The sequence below is a fragment of the Zea mays genome, chromosome 8, assembly GCF_902167145.1.
Source record: "Zea mays cultivar B73 chromosome 8, Zm-B73-REFERENCE-NAM-5.0, whole genome shotgun sequence".
Lineage (NCBI taxonomy): Eukaryota > Viridiplantae > Streptophyta > Magnoliopsida > Poales > Poaceae > Zea > Zea mays.
The window spans coordinates 99151953-99170634 of record NC_050103.1 but is presented as its reverse complement, the minus strand read 5'-3'; the positions used below and the strand labels follow the sequence as shown (position 1 = coordinate 99170634).

The following is an 18682-nucleotide window of genomic DNA, read 5'->3' as shown; positions in this document are numbered from 1 at the left end:
AGAAGGGAAGGTCCTGCGCCTCGTCAAGGTGCTGTACGGGCTCTGTCAAGCTCCTCGCGCCTGGTACGCCAAACTGGACAGCTCCCTGCTGGAACTTGGGTTCCAACGCAGCAGCTCCGAGCATTCTATGTACTTCCGCGGTGCTGGCGCACGTCGCCTCGTCGTGGGAGTGTACGTCGACGACCTGGTGATCACCGGCGGCACCCAGGACGACATCGACAAGTTCAAGGTCCAGATGAAGGGCACATTCCACATGAGCGACCTGGGGCTGCTCCACTGCTACCTCGGTCTGGAGGTGAACCAGACTAGGGACGACATCACGCTCGGGCAGAGGGCGTACGCGGCGAAGATATTGGAGAACGCCAGCCTAGCTGGGTGCAATCCCAGCTGCATCCCCATGGAGCCGCGCCTCAAGTTGAGCAAGGCGAGCACGGCTCCCGCCGTCGATCCAACAGCGTACAGGAGCATCGTCGGCTCGCTCCGGTACCTGGTGAACACAAGGCTGGACCTAGCATTCTCGGTGGGCTACGTGAGCCGCTTCATGGAGAAGCCCACCACCGAGCATCTGGCGGCTGTGAAGAAGGTGCTGCGCTACATCGCCGGCACGCTAGACTACGGCTGCTACTACACCAGGAAAAAGGAGGGTCAGCTCGTCGGGTTTAGTGATAGCGATCACGCCGGCGACGTCGACACGCGCAAGAGCACATCAGGCACTCTGTTCTTCCTCGGCGACAATGCGATCACCTGGCAGAGCCAAAAGCAAAAGGTGGTCGCCCTCAGCTCCTGCAAAGCTGAGTACATCGCGGGCACAGCAGCTGCCTGCCAAGGCACTTGGCTCACACGTCTCCTGTCAGAGCTGAGAGGCAAGGAGGGTGCGATCACGATCTTTATCGACAACCAGTCTGCCATCCAGCTCAGTAAGAACCCTGTTTTTCACGAACGCAGCAAACATATAGACACCAGATATCACTTCATTCGTGAGTGCGTCGAGGAAGGTAGGGTGAACGTCGTCTCCATCGACACCACCGAGCAGCTGGCGGACATTTTGACGAAGGCGCTTGCGCGTGAACGTTTCTGCGAACTGCGCGACAAGCTCGGGCTCGTCAAGATTAAGCAGAGATGCAAGGCTTAGGAGGAGATTTGTTGGATAAGCCTCGCATGTAGTTAGTTGCATATTTCCGTTTTGTTGTGATACATGCGCACGAGCGCCGGATTGTGGCTGCCGTGCGCGTAGGAGGTCGTGACCGCGAGAATCGCTCACCGCACGACCTGGGCGTCTGGGGCTGAACGAAAGATGCGGACGTGGGGATGGACGCGTCGTGCGGACGGCTACCAGAGCCCTCCTCTGTGTAATGCATAATAAAGGAGAAGCAAATAGAACAGAAAAGTTGCGCTTTCAGGCAGCACCAAATACGTGTGTCCAGTTTGTTCCAGAAACTGAGTGTGTGAGTGAAGCTCTTCGCCTCTGCTGAGTTCGAGTGTTCGCCGGTGCCGTTCATTGCTGTTTAGGCCCAACAATTGGTATCAGAGCCAGGTTGGCCCAGTGCACTCTCAAACAAATCTCGGCTCACAATGTGTGAGGGGGAGATTATTGGGAATAGTCCCACATTGTGTGGTGAGAGTGAGAAAGCACGGTTTATATGGTTGAGGGTGCAACCGCTGAAAGGCTAGCTTTTTGGGGGAGTGTTAGCCCAAGAGACCTAAAAGCCTGCTGCTATACGTGCGGGCGCGCCGTGTGTGCGGGCGGCCCCGACGGACACGCCATGTGTCGGCAGTCCGGTTCCAACATAAAAGACCAACAAAGGAACAAGTGCGTGCATCGTTTGACAACAGTTATAGATTATAGAAACAGATACTGACATCTAGTAGTTGGCATTTTGTTTATCCAATTGTTTTGAGTTTGTATTTTGTGCAATGCACTCATATCTTTATACTACTTAGGGGATTGAGTTGGTGGTGGACCTTGGTGATTTTTTGTTAATTGATCTTGTGCATGCATGAACTTTGTTCCTTGGAGGATGTCTTTGGAGAATGGGATTGTTAGTGATTTAGTGCACGCATATATTCATATGGCTTATGATGTACTCCCTCTATTTCAAATTGTATGTTATTTTAGTTTTGTCCTAAGACAATCGTCTAACTTTGGCCAAATCTATAGAAAAATACATTAACATCTAAAATATCAAATAGATGCACTATCAAAATATATTTCATGGTGTATGTAATGAATCTTTTTGATGTTGTAGATGTTTTTGTATTTTTCTATAAACTTGGTTAAAGCTACAAAAGTGTAGGACAAACCTGAAATGACTTACAATTTGGAATAAAGTAGTTGTTCTTTGTGGCTTACACACTATGAATTTCATATGTGATTTTCAGATAGAATTGAGCTTCAAGCAATATAGAATTGAGCTTCAACATTGCTTGATGAAATCTATTAATGTATAGGCAAGCTTGTTAAAAGTTTAGGTTGAGATTATCATCACATATATAATAACCTTTTAGCAGTGTGCATTTTGACTTACTTGAATTTTCTAAATTAATGAAACTCCTAACAACATTCATGTTACCTGCATTAGAGTAAAAGCAATCTTGTCGATAGAGTTATGAACTCCTGTTCCTGTCAACGACTTTGGTATTTTTATCAAAGTATCGAGTAGAACGCACAATTGTATTAGTCATACCAGAGAGGCTTGTAGTCTTGTGAGATCACATCAACCGCGTTTATGGTGTGGCCACCACCATTTATTAGAGGGAACGAGGCTTTCGACAATCGAAAACTCGATAGTGAAGGCATCGAAGAGCATCCGGGAGAGCCCACACCAAAGCACCACTTACGCGTGGAGAAGGTCCGGGGCTATCCATGGAGTTTTATGACCATTGTGTTAGGGTCCAATGTCTCTTAGGGTGTGTTTGATTGTGGGACAGCTAGGACAAGATCGTCCCCTGATGTCCTCTCTCGTCCCTCCAATTTTGAGGGACAACAGGGGACAACACTAGATAGTACTGTCCTAACCCTTGACCCAGAACCAAACAACCTAATTTGAGGGATCGTCCCATCCCATCCCGTCCTGTCATTGCAACCAAACACACTAGTAGTGTCATCACTAGCCGTTGCCGATCGTTGGGTAAGCCCGTATAATCTGACGTCTACTGTCGGACCTAGGGATGTAATTGGATCAGATATGGACGTATATTACTCGTTTCATATTTATTTTCAAATTTCTGTTCGGACTCGTATCAAATACAGATATTATCGAGTTATGAATATCGACATCTTAAATATTCAACTTCAAGAATACGAATATGAATATAAATCGGATACGAATCGGATATTGAATACCCGGACTTGATACAGATTAGATCTCAGCCCTCTTAGGGCTTGTTCGGTTAGGAGTGGATTGGAATGAAGTGGATTGCAGGGGATTAAATCCCTCGCTAGTCAAAAACTCAAAATTGAATAGAAGGGGATTTAATCCCCCTCAATCCCCTTTGTTCCCCATGCAAACGAACAAGGCCTTAGAGATTGTTTAGTTAGGAGTGGATTAAAAGGGATTGGAGGAAATCAAATCCTTTAAAAACTCGACCTGCAGGGGGTAAGACAACCCCAGGGCATTATATTAAGAAGACCTTCTCACACAGGTCGAGAAAACCTTCGATCCCCTACCCCACCCATACATAGCGGCACCGTAGCCCATGTGAGAAACGTCCGTTACCGGGACTGGACCTTAGACCTATGCTCTGGCGTGGGACAGACAAGGAAGTTTTTTAACCAATTTTTTCTCCCAAGGGGAGTCGAACCTATGACCTAAGGAGTGCTACTCAGACGACCTAACCAACTCAGCTAGAAGCTCTTTTGTAGGGAATTAAATCCCTTGCTAGTCAAAATTGAATAGAAAGGGATTTAATCCCCTCAATCTCCTCTGGTCCCCATGCAACCGAACAAGGCCTTAGACAAACCGAATTCGAATACAGACGGATAATATTCATGCTATTTATATCCCTAGTCGAACTAGTCTGTTGCCCTATTTCACTCTATGGAACCTTTCAGCATGATTGTCAGACTCTATTGCAATGGTTCGAAGCCTTCTATGAGTGTTAACAGTGGGAAACTTTGGTCTGACACCCTTGCCTGGCCTTGGTGGGTTCGACACATGTGTCGGAAGCTTATTGTTTTTATGCCGGTTAGGGTTGTATTCAACCATATGGTTCAACGCTTCCCTCGGAAATGGTTCGATGTCTCGATTTGACGCCTGCAAACCTTTCTCTTGCTTCATTTCTTCATTATCTTTTCGACTGACTCGGTTCCATTTCGTGTCGTAGATTCTTGCATGTTTTTGTAGGTCTTCAACGAGTCTTCTAATGTCTTTTTTGAGGTGTTGATCATCTGGATCACCACTTTGCCTTTGTCCAAGTCTACTCTGCATTCTTTGAACTATAACCAAAGACACTAGCAAATAATGTTAGTCCAAATGGTTATGATCAAACACCAAAACTTTAAATATCAATGAACATCGGAACATCAACGCCTATTAGTTCAGCTCGGAACATTGCACATGCTATTACTAATTAGTTTAATAGATTTTACAAATATGGCTTAATATAATGTAAGTAATTGTTTGAAAGTAACATTTTATCATAATGTTTGTGCAATCCCTTTCGGGTGTTTTGAGTGCAATTATAGACTGTAAGAAGTGCTTCTTTGTTCTGTGATCAATCTGGAAAAGGGTATTAAAATAATTCTATCTTCTGGATTGCAGCCTCTTGCTCGAATGGGTGCTACGGTTACTGCAATTGATGCTGTTGACAAGAATATAAAGATTGCAAGTATTCATGCGGTATGTGCAAAATCTTGATCATGTAATATGAATTTAGGTTTGTTTGTTTGTTTGTCTCAAGAGTTAGTTTTGGCTTTTATAAGCACAATAATCAGTAACTTCACTATTCCTTCAGTCAATGATTCTTTGTTCTTATCTTCTCAGGCATCTGATCCAACAACTGCTTCGATTGAGTATTGTTGTGCAACAGCTGGTACTTTCCTCCCTCCATGTACCTATTGTATCTGTTGAACAATGATAGATGAGCTACTGAGTTGATCCTGGGAGTTCTTTTCCATTGACACCATACTTTGATGTAATCTTTTACAAGGAATAAGGTCCTTAGTTCGCATGTGGGTTAAGCTGTGCAGATTATTTACTGTAAACTTTGCTAATACTTAATGTGGTTACAGTTTTAATGCATTGTATTGTATGTAGAACTAGTCATAGCACAAAATAAAGAGCATTACCTTTCAAATTTTGATGAGACTGAATTTGGATATCAAAGTTATCCATTCCTGATATTTCTTATGACTGTGACTAGAAGAAATTTATATGAGAACTGTTTATATGCAGAGGGACTAGTAAAAGAGAAAAGGTTGTTTGATGCTGTAATTTCTCTTGAGGTATGCATACTTTTGGTTCCATCAGTATTTATCCTCTCCATCAAAATAATATGGAGTAGCCGTTTCAATAATACTGAAAAAGACCATGGTGGTCCTGCACTTTATTGCTTGGAGCTTTCTGTTTGCACCATCTTGTTTATCTGATTGAGCATAATTACTTATTAGAAATATTAGATCATAGGACGACAATGCTTTTGTGTGTATTAGCCATAAGAGAATATATTTATACTTGTATTAGTTTGTTCATAAAGTTACATAAGACTAATTTACTTCACATACATCTGGATATTAGCACTGTGTGTACATCAACATAACTCATCATGAGAAACTTGTGAAATGTGAAACAGAATATCAGCATGCATGCTTATTCTGAACAATATAATCTTTAGATCATGTGACCACTGCCTTTTTTTGTTGTTGCGGTGGGGGTCATTTAGCTTACAGCTTTGTTAACCCATGTAATTTGGATCTGTAATATGGATTGAACTTTGTATGTCTTACAGGTGATTGAGCATGTCGCCAATCCTTTGGAGTTCTGTGAATCCCTCTCGGCTTTGACAATTCCTAATGGTGCCACTGTGATTTCCACAATCAACCGATCAATGCGAGCATATGCCACTGCAATAGTTGCTGCTGAGTATATCCTCAGATGGGTTAGTATCTAGCTTTCTTTCATGTTTTGGAATCATTTTCTGGGATCAATAAATTTTGTTGGGTAGCCCATTGTATTGGAGAAATACGCTTGCTTAGTGACGTTTTGACTCGAGTGGAACTTGTAGTCTGGACTCTGACAGCTAATGCTTCTTATGAACTTGAGCTATAACAAATCAGTATTTCAAATCTATTAAATATTCAGTTATGTTGTAAAGGACATGGTAGTTCTATACTTCTATTCTTCCTAACATATGATGTCACAGACTGCACATCTAGAGTGCCCCCTTGTTCTGTGCAGCTACATGTTTCTGTAGGTTCGGTTGTCATAATCTGTCTTTAGATCCATAAACCAGTGGTTTACGCCCCTCAAAGTTGGTCTGGTTTGAAGACTTTGTTTCAAATTTGAAACTCTTTATTATGATCTAACGAAGAGAACCTGTGAGCTAATCCATCATCATTCTATCAAGGCCATGTCAGTTCAGGCTTCTGGCTTTCTGATATTTTGTTGCCCAGGTTAGAATCCAGTAATGGCCCTAGACGGTTAAGAGCTCCCACTTCTCCAGAGAAACATCCATGCTATGATGTTCTACAGTTATACTGGCATAGCTTTTCTTGAGGTGGACTACTAATGCAGCTTAAGATTGATATCTCATTCTGAGCTTTTGTACCTGTGTAGCTTCCTAGAGGCACACATGAGTGGTCCAAACTGGTTACCCCGGAGGAGCTTGTCCTAATGCTGCAAAAGGCTTCCGTCTCCATAAGTTTTCAGCCACTGTATCACACTGAGTTTGACTGTAAGTTGTGTTGCTGATATCTTGACATCTATCCTCAGGTCGAAGAGATGGCAGGGTTCGTTTACAATCCGTTGAGCGGAGAATGGTCCCTATCAGATGATATCAGTGTGAACTACATTGCTTTTGGCGTCAAGAAGGGCGAGGCATCATCGACAAATGACAGAGAAGCAAATTTATCATAGCTGAAGAAAAACACGTGACCTTGAATTGTCGGGCATCATTTTCAAAGGACCAATTCATGTCACTGAAATCTTACTGCTAAGGATGCAACCAAGTAGCAGAAGATAATTCTCTTGCTCTTTTTAGTCTTGGAAACTGGAGCTTGTGGAGTGAGGCTGACAGCAGCTAAGTCCAGCCTCGGGCGCCATAGGAAGCTCTGCCTCGCCCGACCCCAGGGCTCGGACACAGCCTCGGCTCCGGAAGACGACGAACTCCGCCTCGCCCGACCCTAGGGCTCAGACTCAGCCTCGGCTCCGGATGACGACGAACTCCGCCCCACCCGACCCCAGGGCTCGGACACAGCCTCGGCTCCGTACGACGATGGACTCCGCCTCGCCCGACCCCAGGGCTCGGACTCAACCTCGACCTCGGAAGACGGGCTCCGCCTCGCCCGACCTCAGGGGTCGGACTCAGCCTCGACCTCGGAAGACGGATTCGACCTCGACCTCGGAGGAGCCTCCGCCTCGCCCGACCTAGGGCTCGGACCGACCACGTCACAGGGGACGCCATCATTACCCTACCCCTAACTAGCTCAGGCTACGGGGAACAAGACCGGCGTCCCCTCTGGTTTGCCCCGGTAAACAAATAATGATGGCGCCTCGCGTGCTCCATGACGACGGCGCTCAGCCCCTTACGGAAGCAAGGAGACGTCAGCAAGGACTCGACAGCCCCGACAACTGTCCTTCCGCAGGGCTCCAGCTCTCCTCCGACGACCACGACATCACATGAACAGGGTGCCAAAACCTCTCCGACTGCCACGACGGCATGTACTTAGGGCTCTAGCTCCTCTCTGCTAGACACGTTAGCACATTGCTACACCCCCATTGTACACCAGGACCCTCTCCTTACGCCTACAAAAGGAAGGTCCAGGGCTCTCGTACGAGAAGGTTGGCCACGCGGGAGGACGGGCCGACGCGCAAGGCTCTCCCACGCGAACGCTTGTAACCCCCTACTGCAAGCGCACCCGACCTGGGCGTAGGGCAACACGAAGGCCGCGGGTTTCCCCTTTGCCTGTTTCTTCCCCCCTTCGTGCTCCGCCTCGCGCCGACCCATCTGGGCTGGGGCACGCGGCGACAATTTACTCGTCGGTCCAGGGACCCCCCGGGGTCGAAACGCTGACAGTTGGCGCACCAGGTAGGGGCCTGCTGCGTGTTGACGAACAACTTCCCGTCAAGCTCCAGATGGGTAGTCTCCAACAACCTTTCCAACCCGGGACGATGCTCCGTTTCGGGAGTCTTGAGTTCATGTCCCTTGACGGCAGCTACGACATGATACTCCTTCCTCCGCCGCGCGACAACGACAATAGCGGTCGTCAGCCCGCCCGCCGGCGGCGGAATCAACGACGTCTTCCCCACGTGGCGGAAGAACAACATCCGGGTTTGTCCCGTCACCTCCCCCGCCGACGGAGGAGGAGGCGGGGCAACCATGGCCAAGCAGGAGGCGGCACCTCGTCGGATGTCGAGCAAGTCGACGACGCCGGCGCCCCAGCGGGGGACACGTCGGGCTTCGACCTTGCGTCTGAGACGAAGACGAGGGCCGTTTCCCCGCAACACGCCAACCCCAAGCAGACGACCGACGCCAGCACGCTCGCGAAGGACTTGCTGGGCGTCACCCTCGTACCTGAGACGACAGTGCAGTCCGCCCCTGACGCGACTTCGTCACCACCCGTCGACCAAGAGGTACCGATCGATTCCCATCTCGTGCCTTTTGGATTCAGCTCCGACCCACCAAGCGACCTCGCTTCGGTGGAAGCCTTCAAAGAGGCATGTACCGACCCTCCGGGGTACCATCTACGGTCCCCTTGGGACAGACTGACGACCGTCTCAACCTACGGACCCTCGGGTTCCGAGGAAGATGACGAGCCCGACTTTTGTTGGGACTTCTCCGGGCTCGGTAACCCCAGTGCCATGCGGGACTTCATGACCGCATGTGACTACTGCCTCTCCGATTGTTCCGATGGTAGCCGTAGCTTCGGCGACGAGGACTGTGGCCCAAGTCGTGAATGTTTCCACGTCGATCTAGGGGATCCCGGTGAAGGCAACCATCTTGGTATGCCGGAAAACGGCGATCCCCCTAGGCCTGCGCCTCGCATTGACATCCTTCGGGAGCTAGCTGTGGTCCCAGTCCCTGCGGGGGGTCAGGACGCACAGCTCAAGCAAATCCGCGAGATGCAGGCCAGGCTCGACGAGGGAGCAGGAACACTTGAGCCGTTCCGGCGGAACATCGGGCAGGAATGGGCAGACCAAGCTCCGGCCGGAGAAGCGCGCCATCTACCCCAGGGCATCCAGCACCGCATTGCCGACGACGTCAGGGCAAGGCGGCCACCGGCTTCCAGTGGGGTTGGCCAGAACCTGGCTGCAACAGCAATACTACTCCGCGCGATGCCGGAACCATCGACCACCGAAGGGCGGCGCATCCAGGGAGAGCTCAAGAATCTCCTGGAGGATGCCGCGGTCCGACGGGCCGAAAGCTCTGCCTCCCGAAGGCAGGGGCACCCCTCGGAGCATCACGCCGCGACTTCCCGATTCATGCGGGAAGCCTCAGTCCACACCGGGCGCACGCGCAACACGGCGCCTGCGACCCCGGGTTGCCTTGGCAATGAGCACCACCACCGCAACCGTCGAGCCCACCTCGATGAGAGGGTGCGCCGAGGCTACCACCCCAGGCGTGGGGGACGCTATGACAGCGGGGAGGATCGGAGTCCCTCGCCCGAACCACCCGGTCCGCAGGCTTTCAGCCGGGCCATACGACGGGCGCCGTTCTCGACCCGGTTCCGAACCCCGACTACCACCACAAAGTACTCGGGGGAGACGAGGCCGGAACTGTGGCTCGCGAACTACCGACTGGCCTACCAGCTGGGTGGAACGGACGATGACAACCTCATCATCCGCAACCTCCCCCTGTTCCTCTCCGACAACGCTCGGGCCTGACTAGAGCATCTGTCTCTGGGGCAGATCTCCAACTGGGACGACCTGGTCCAAGCCTTCGCTTGCAACTTCCAGGGCACGTACGTGCGCCCTGGGAACTCCTGGGATCTCCGAGGCTGCCGCCAGGAGCCGGGAGAGTCTCTCTGGGACTACATCCGGCAATTCTTGAAGCAGCGCACCGAGCTGCCCAACGTCACCGACTCGGAGTCATCGGCGCGTTCCTCGCCAGCACCACCTGCCGTGACCTGGTGAGCAAGCTGGGTCGCAAGACACCCACCAGGGCGAGCGAGCTGATGGACATCGCCACCAAGTTCGCCTCTGGCCAGGAGGCAGTTGAGGCCATCTTCCGGAAGGACAAGCAGCCCCAGGGCCGCCAGCCGGAAGATGTCCCCGAGGCGTCCGCTCAGCGCGGCACCAAGAAGAAGAACAAGAAGAAGTCGCAAGCGAAACGCGACGCCACCGATGCAGACCTTGTCGCCGCCGCTGAGTACAATAACCCTCGGAAACCTCCCGGAGGTGCCAATCTCTTCGATAAGATGCTCAAGGAGCCGTGCCCCTATCATCAGGGGACCGTCAAGCACACCCTTGAGGAGTGCGTCATGCTTCGGCACCACTTTCACAAGGCCGGGCCACCTGCGGAGGGTGGCAGGGCCCACAACAATGACAAGAAGGAGGATCACAACGTAGATGAGTTCCCCGAGGTCCACGACTGCTTCATGATCTACGGTGGGCAAGTGGCAAACGCCTCGGCTCGGCACCGCAAGCAAGAGCGTCGGGAGGTCTGCTCGGTAAAGGTGGCGGCGCCAGTCTACCTAGACTGGTCCGACAAGCCCATCACCTTCGACTAGGGCGACCACCCCGACCTTGTGCCGAGCCCGGGGAAATATCCTCTCGTTGTCGACCCCGTCATCGGCAACGTCAGGCTCACCAAGGTCCTCATGGACGGAGGCAGCAGCCTCAACATCATCTACGCCGAGACCCTCGGGCTCCTGCAGATCGATCTGTCCTCGATCCGGGCAGGCGCGACGCCTTTTCACGGGATCATCCCCGGGAAACGCGTCCAACCCCTCGGACAACTCGATCTGCCCGTCTGCTTCGGGACTCCCTCCAACTTTCGAAGGGAAACCCTCACGTTCGAGGTGGTCGGGTTCCGAGGAACCTACCACGCAGTACTGGGGAGGCCATGCTACGCCAAGTTCATGGCCGTCCCCAACTACACCTACCTCAAGCTCAAGATGTCGGGCCCCAACGGGGTCATCACCGTCGGCCCCACGTACCGACACGCATACGAATGCGACGTGGACGTGGAGTACGCCGAGGCCCTCGCCGAGTCCGAGGCCCTCATCGCCGACCTGGAGAGCCTCTCCAAGGAGGCGCCAGACGTGAAGCGCCACGCCGGCAACTTCGAGCCAGCAGAGACGGTTAAATCCGTCCCCCTCGACCCCAGCAACGACGCCTCCAAGCAGATACGGATCGGCTCCGAGCTCGACCCCAAATAGGAAGTAGTGCTCCTTGACTTTCTCCGCGAGAACGCCGAAGTCTTCGCGTGGAGTCCCTCGGACATGCCTGGCATACCGAGGGATGTCGCCGAGCACTCGCTGGATATCCGAGCTGGAGCCCGACCCGTGAAGCAGCCTCTGCGCCGATTCAACGAAGAAAAGTCCAGAGCCATAGGCGAGGAGATCCACAAGCTGATGGCCGCAGGGTTCATCAAAGAGGTATTCCATCCCGAATGGCTTGCCAACCCTGTGCTTGTGAGAAAGAAAGGAGGGAAATGGCGGATGTGTGTAGACTACACTGGTCTAAACAAAGCATGTCCGAAGGTTCCCTACCCTCTGCCTCGCATCGATCAAATCGTGGATTCCACTGCTGGGTGTGAAACCCTGTCTTTCCTCGATGCCTACTCAGGGTATCACCAAATCAGGATGAAAGAGTCCGACCAGCTCGTGACTTCTTTCATCACACCTTTTGGCATGTACTGCTACGTTACTATGCCATTTGGTTTGAGGAATGCGGGTGCGACATACCAAAGGTGCATGAACCACGTGTTCGGAGGAGCACATTGGTCGAATGGTCGAGGCTTACGTCGATGACATCGTAGTCAAGACGAGGAAAGCCTCCGACCTCCTCTCTGACCTTGAAACGACATTTCGGTGTCTTAAGGCGAAAGGCGTAAAACTCAATCCCGAGAAGTGCGTCTTCGGAGTCCCCCGAGGCATGCTCTTGGGGTTCATCGTCTCCGAGCGGGGCATCGAGGCCAACCCGGAGAAAATCGCGGCCATCACCAACATGGGGCCCATCAAGGACTTGAAAGGCGTACAGAGGGTCAGGGGATGCCTTGCGGCTCTGAGCCGCTTCATCTCGCACCTCGACGAAAGAGGCCTACCACTGTACCGCCTCTTAAGAAAGACCGAGTGCTTCACTTGGACCCCTGAGGCCGAGGAAGCCCTTAGGAACCTGAAGGCGCTCCTTACGAACGCACCCATCCTGGTGCCTCCCGCTGCCAGAGAAGCCCTTTTGATCTACGTCGCCGCTACCACTCAGGTGGTCAGCGCCGCGATCGTGGTCGAAAGACGAGAAGAAGGGCATGCATTGCCCGTCCAGAGGCCGGTCTACTTCATCAGTGAGGTACTGTCCGAGACCAAGACCGCTACCCACAAATTCAGAAGCTGCTGTACATAGTGATTCTGACACGACGGAAGTTGCGATACTACTTCGAGTCTCATCCGGTGACTGTGGTGTCATCCTTCCCCCTAGGGGAGATCATCCAGTGTCGAGAGGCCTCAGGTAGGATTGCAAAGTGGGCGGTGAAAATCATGGGCGAGACAATCTCATTCGCCCCTCGGAAGGCCATCAAGTCCCAAGTCTTGGCGGACTTTGTGGCTGAATGGGTCGACACCCAGCTTCCAACGGCTCCGATCCAACCGGAACTCTGGACCATGTTTTTCGACGGGTCGCTGATGAAAACAGGGGCAGGCGCGGGCCTGCTCTTCATCTCGCCCCTCGGGAAGCACCTCCTCTACGTGTTGCGCCTCCATTTCTCGGCGTCCAACGACGTGGCTAAGTACGAGGCTCTGGTCAACGGGTTGCGCATCGCCATCGAGCTAGGGGTCCGACGCCCCGACGCTCGCGGTGACTCGCAGCTTGTCATCGACCAAGTCATGAAGAACTCCCACTGCCGCGACCCGAAGATGGAAGCCTACTGCGACGAGGTTCGGCGCCTGGAGGACAAGACGGGCTCGAGGTCAACCACGTCGCCCGACGATACAACGAGACTGCGGACGAGCTGGCTAAGATAGCCTCAGGGCGGACAATGGTTCCCCCGGACGTCTTCTGCCGAGACCTACATCAACCCTCAGTCAAGACAAACGACACGCCCGAGCCCGAGAAGGTCTCGACCCTGCCCGAGGTGCCCTCGGCTCAGCCCGAGGCACCCTCGGCTCAGCCAGAGGCACCCTCGGCCCCCGAGGGTGAGGCACAGCGCATCGAGGAAGAGCGGAATGGGTCACGCCTAACCGAAACTGGCTGACCCCGTACCTGCAATATCTCCACCGAGGAGAGCTACCCCTCGACAGAGCCGAGGCTCGGCGACTGGCGCGGCGCGCCAAGTCATTCGTCTTGCTGGGTGACGGGAAGGAGCTCTACCACCGCAGCCCCTCCGGCATCCTCCAGCGATGCATATTCATCGCCAAAGGTCAGGAGCTCTTACAAGAAATACACTCGGGGGCTTGCGGTCATCACACAGCGCCTCGAGCCCTTGTTGGAAACGCTTTCCGACAAGGTTTCTACTGGCCGACCGCGGTGGCCGACGCCACTAGAATTGTCCGCACCTGCCGAGGGTGTCAATTCTACGCAAGGCAGACCCACCTGCCCGCTCAGGCTCTGCAGACAATACCCATCACCTGGTCGTTTGCTGTGTGGGGTCTGGACCTCGTCAGTCCCTTGTAGAAGGCACCCGGGGGCTACACGCACCTGCTGGTCGCCATCGACAAATTCTTCAAGTGGATCGAGATCCGACCCCTAAACAGCATCAGGTCCGAACAGGCGGTGGCGTTCTTCACCAACATCATCCATCGCTTTAGGGTCCCGAACTCCATCATCACCGACAACGACACCCAGTTCACCGGCAGAAAGTTCCTGGACTTCTGCGAGGATCACCACATCTGGGTGGACTGGGCCGCCGTGGCTCACCCCATGACGAATGGGCAGGTAGAACGTGCCAATGGCATGATTCTGCAAGGACTCAAGCCGAGGATCTACAACGAGGTCAACAAGTTCGGCAAGCGATGGATGAAGGAACTCCCCTCGGTGGACTGGAGTCTGAGGACAACGCCGAGCCGAGCCACAGGCTTCACACCGTTCTTTCTAGTCTATGGGGCCAAGGCCATCTTGCCCACAGACTTAGAATACGGTTCCCCGAGGACGAGGGCGTACGACGACCAAAGCAATCGAACCAACCGAGAAGACTCACTGGACCAGCTGGAAGAGGCTCGGGACATGGCCTTACTACACTCGGCGCGGTATCAGCAGTCCCTGCGACGCTACCACGCCTGAGGGGTTCGGTCCCGAGACCTCCAGGTGGGCGACTTGGTGCTTCGGCTGCGACAAGACGCCCGAGGGCGGCACAAGCTCACGCCTCCCTTGGAAGCGCCGTTCGTCATCGCCAAGGTTTTGAAGCCTGGGACATACAAGCTGGCCAACAGTCAAGGCGAGGTCTACAGCAACGCTTGGAACATCCGACAGCTACGTCGCTTCTACCCTTAAGATGTTTTCAAGCCCTTCATACACCTTGTTTACATATGAAGTCTAACCATCAAGGAAGGGTAAGCCTTGCCTCGACAAAGCCCGACCCTCCCTCGGGGGCTAGAAGGGGGGAGCCCCCTCCGCGTCAAAATTTTCCTCGGAAAAGGTCTTTCTGCCAGAACGTCTTTCGTGCTTTTCGACTACTTCGAAAGTGGGATCCTGAAAACGACGGAGTACACGTAAGCAGCCAAGGCCGACTGAGCCGAGGGACTCCTACGCCTCCAGGATACGGATACCTCACTCATCACCTTCTGCGATAAGTAACTCACGCTCGGATAAGCGATTCCGCCGACCGAACAAGTCTTAATGCTCAGAAACTTTTCTGCCGAAACGATTTTTCGTGCCTTCTCGACTATATCGATAGCAGAATCCTACGGACGAGTAAGAGTACACGTAAGCGGCAAGGCCGGCCGAGCTGAGGGACTCCTACGCCTCCGGGATACGGATACCTCACTCATCACCTTCCGTGAAAAGTAACTCTCGCTCGGACAAACAATTCTATTACCAACAAATAAGTCCGGATACTCGAAACAAGAGGAAAAGAAACGCAGCTTTACAACGCGACAACAGTATGTTTGGGCCTCGGTGGCCGCAAAAAACATATGCATACTACAGGCGAACTGATCCTGCAGGCTCAGACGTCGATGGAGGGGGAGCAGCAGCACCCTCGACGTCAACTCCACCTTCGGCGAAGTCCGACCGAGCCTCGGACGGCAACACGGGCGAAGGATCTCCGCTCCGAAGGACGACGTCAGCACCATGCCTGGGCCATCACCGCCAGGGTCTCCTCCAGAAATCTGACCCGAGCAGACGGCTCGGCCGGCCGCCCCGAAGCCTCAGCCAGCTGTCCCCCGAGGACACCAGCCCGGCTCATGGCCTCGGCAACTCGACTCTGGCGCTGGTCCCGCCAGTGGACGGCCCGACCAGGCTCCCGCCGACGAAGTCTTCTTTTCGAGCCAACTCTGCCTCTGTCCATGCTGACACCGCTGCCCCCGGCTCCGGCTCACCGCAGAGCGGCCGAGGGTTCCTTTAACTAAGCAAGAGAAGCCTCGGGCGGCAAGGCCGACCGAGCCGAGGGACTCCTACGCCTCCGGGATACGGATACCTCACTCGTCACCTTCGCACGAGGCAACTCACACTTGGTGAAGCGGTTCAGTTAGCCGACAGGCGAGTCCTAGTGCTCGAAATGAGGAAAAAACACGGCTTCATGCCAAAATACATACATGTTCAGGCCCCGACAGCCACAATGAACAGACACCGGCACTCAAGGTGCCATTACAAACGGAACTCCGGTTCCGCCCCCGCAGGTACGAACAACCCCCCACATTGGAGGGCCTGCGGGGCAACGAAACCCCAGGTGGCTCGCCGACGCCCGCTCCGGCAGCAGCGACAATGACCTCCGCTCAGGTGGCCAAACAACAGCAGTGATGGCCTCACGGCGGACGCTGCTGCAACAAGGCCCTCGCCCACGCCCCCGCTCGAGGGGCGAGGACAAGCCTCCAAGGCCGTGGAGTTGGAGGTCAGTCCGCGGGTGGCTCCGACTATCTCGTCGGCGGAGAAACCTCTTCCGGCTGCCTCGGTGGGAGGTGGCACCGGAAGCAGCACCGAAGCCGCTCAGGCCGGAAAGCCAGACACGCGGCAGCTGCCAGCGCCACGAACGGCGAATGCCCTTCCCCCCGATCACTGAGAGAAGGAGCGGGCCGCTCCCCGCGCGGAGACAGGCCCCAACTCGGCGCACTCCCCTCCCCAGCATTGATGATGAACATCCTTGAAGCTGAGGGAGGGGCAGAGGCCGCAACCCGGCTTGCTTCTCCCCACCCTGGAACTGGTGGTCACCGTCTTGGGTGACCACCGGCGAGGGGATGCAGCCGGGCTGCCTGATGAAAATCCTTGAAGCCGAACGATGGCTGAAAGGTAGCAACTTCCGCGAAGTTGCGTTCCTCCAACGATGACAAGGCGGAAGAACCGCGGGCGCTCCCCATCCGGGGGCTCGGAAGGTGGAAGGATGCGATGCATGAAGGGAGTGCGAAGACATGGTTGCCTTCCAAGGGGGTCACCCTCCTTTTAAAGGCAACTCTCCCCACTTGTGTCCTCAGCCGGCGCGGACCGAGTCTTCTCCAACACGCTCCAAGGTCCTCCCCCTACGACACGGGGGTTGAGTCCCACGAGTCATGCAAGCTGGCCCAGGGCAGAAGAAGCCAAACCGCCGCGCGCGGTGCGCGTAACTGCCCAGCGGTTACAAGCGTAACTGCCCAGCGGTTACTGGGAAGATATTGCAACTATTAAGTCCTTCTTTGAGGCAAACCTTGCTCTTGCTAAACATGTACGTGTTTAATGATTATTGGCTTTCTGCAAACTCTTCAAGTAACTCTTTGTACTGCTTTTGTTGCAGAGCTTGTAGTGACCCGTACGCCTGTAGTGACCCGTACTACTTTTGGCGGAAGGAGAAGGTGAGGCACACCTGTAGTGACCCGTACGCGGTCGCTCTTGTTGCAAAGCTTGTAGCCTTGTAGAGGTGGAGCAGCTACCGGAGCCCAAACGAGAAAAGAAAGAAGAAACAAATGGAATCTAGAGAAGCAAGAACACTGACAGCACAACGCATGCCTAGGAGAAGCAGAAGAAGAAGGAACCCGCTACGCTAGGGATCTCATCTCAGACGACCATGGCGAAGCAAGCGAGCGTGAGCCCATCGTCGGGCCTGGCGGTGGCGGCGGTCCCAACGAGTGTCCCGAGGAGGCGGTGGAACGCGACCACGGGAAGGGGATGCAGAGCGGGCCCGGACACGCGTACATGTACTCTTGCGTGGCACGGCGGAGCAGCTCGACGATGGGTGGGCGGCCCAGCAGCTCGGCAGGGATGACGAATCACTGCGTATCCTCCCCTCCACGCCGACCACCACAGGCACGTGCCCCACCGGCACCTTCCCGCAGGTGGCCCCCGGCAACGCCGGCACCGGCTTCACCACGGCGCCCGGCGCCACCCTACACACCCTCGTGGACACGCACCGGAGCAGTGCAGGTCTACAGCGACAGGACGAGGAGGAGAGGTGAGGCACAACACAACGCGGGCGGGGAGGGAGGCAAGCGAACGGCGGGGAGGGAGGGAAGCGGGCGGCGGGGACGTGTGCTCTATGCTCTGTGGGCGTTGCTATATAACCCCGGCTGCATGCGAGGATGGCGGGGGTGGCCGCGCAGATCCATGAATGGTGCCTTCCATCTAGAGAGAACGTGGTGGGGGCGAGGATGGTGTCTCCGATGGAAGGGGACCGCGGGGAGCGGGGCGAGGATGGCGGCGCGGTGGTGAAGCGGGGCGTGGAGAAAGGCAGAAAGCGCGGCGTGCGGGCAGGACGCGGTTTGGGCAGAACATCCTAGTGTGCACGCCTACATTAGGCACTTAAGTAGTAGTAGAGATTAAAAGAGTAAAAATAAAATATATCTATATTTTTTAAAACTTTGAATTTTTTTGTTAGTTTAATTGTAAGATGGTTGCATGAGAAACTTAGGCCTAATTTGGTGGAAGGGAAATGTAGGGGATCTATAGGGAGAAATTACCTTGCTACTCAAAATAAATAGCAAGATAATTACTCTCCCATTGATCACCTCCAATTCTTCTTCCACCAAACTAGCCCATAAAAACTAATTTGGTGGGATCCATGGGGTTTCTCTCCCATATATTCCCTCTAATCCTCTTGTTACCAAAACAATAGTAACTGTACAATAGTCTTTGTTTTAAGTCAAATCATAAACTAGGTGTTCGAGAAAGACAAATAGAATTGGTGTATTCATGATTTTGCATCATAAAACCTTTGTTTGGTTACAAGGGATGAAATTTCACTATGGATT

At 53.5% G+C, this 18682-nt stretch overlaps 1 pseudogene; it reads right to left on the bottom strand.

Annotated features, from left to right (window-relative positions):
- The window catches only part of LOC109941455 (ubiquinone biosynthesis O-methyltransferase, mitochondrial-like), a 78887-nt pseudogene that overhangs the window by 32538 nt on the left and 27667 nt on the right, over positions 1 to 18682 (bottom strand).